General features: G+C 37.9%; 1 protein-coding gene across 1 annotated transcript in view; it reads right to left on the bottom strand.

The window, feature by feature from the left end:
* The window catches only part of LOC118757462, a gene marked incomplete at its 3' end in the record, with an annotated part of 821 nt that extends 721 nt beyond the window's left edge, over positions 1-100 (bottom strand). Inside the window, 1 exon segment of the mRNA XM_036492172.1 lies at positions 1-100.
* Between the last annotated feature and the right edge of the window lie 243 nt (positions 101-343).

Here is a 343-nt window from a genome sequence, read left to right as displayed (position 1 = left end):
TGCTGGCAAAATCGGTTCATCCCAAGTAACAGCACTGCGCCAGATTTCTTGCATTAAGATCTTTGCGTACATAAGAAAGTGACTTAGCAGCCCAAGGGGATCGTAAACCGACATTAATGCGCTCAGTACCTCTCTTTTTGTAGGGGGTCGATCACCAGTGAAGATTTCGCTCTCTAATTCAAATTTTTGCCTAGATATTCAAAAATAGTACCACGAAATGCTTGCTTGATAATTTCGGCCCCCCCTAAATTTCAAGGTTTTTGCTATATATATACTGTATAACAAATTATACTCCCAACGCTAACTAAATAATTAGTAAATTGATTTGAAAAGTAGATATGTG

Source organism: Rhagoletis pomonella, unplaced genomic scaffold, assembly GCF_013731165.1.
Source record: "Rhagoletis pomonella isolate Grant_MI unplaced genomic scaffold, Rhpom_1.0 Rhpom_scaffold_18255, whole genome shotgun sequence".
Lineage (NCBI taxonomy): Eukaryota > Metazoa > Arthropoda > Insecta > Diptera > Tephritidae > Rhagoletis > Rhagoletis pomonella.
Note: the sequence above shows the minus strand (reverse complement) of the source record. Positions and strands in the feature narration are given on the sequence as shown.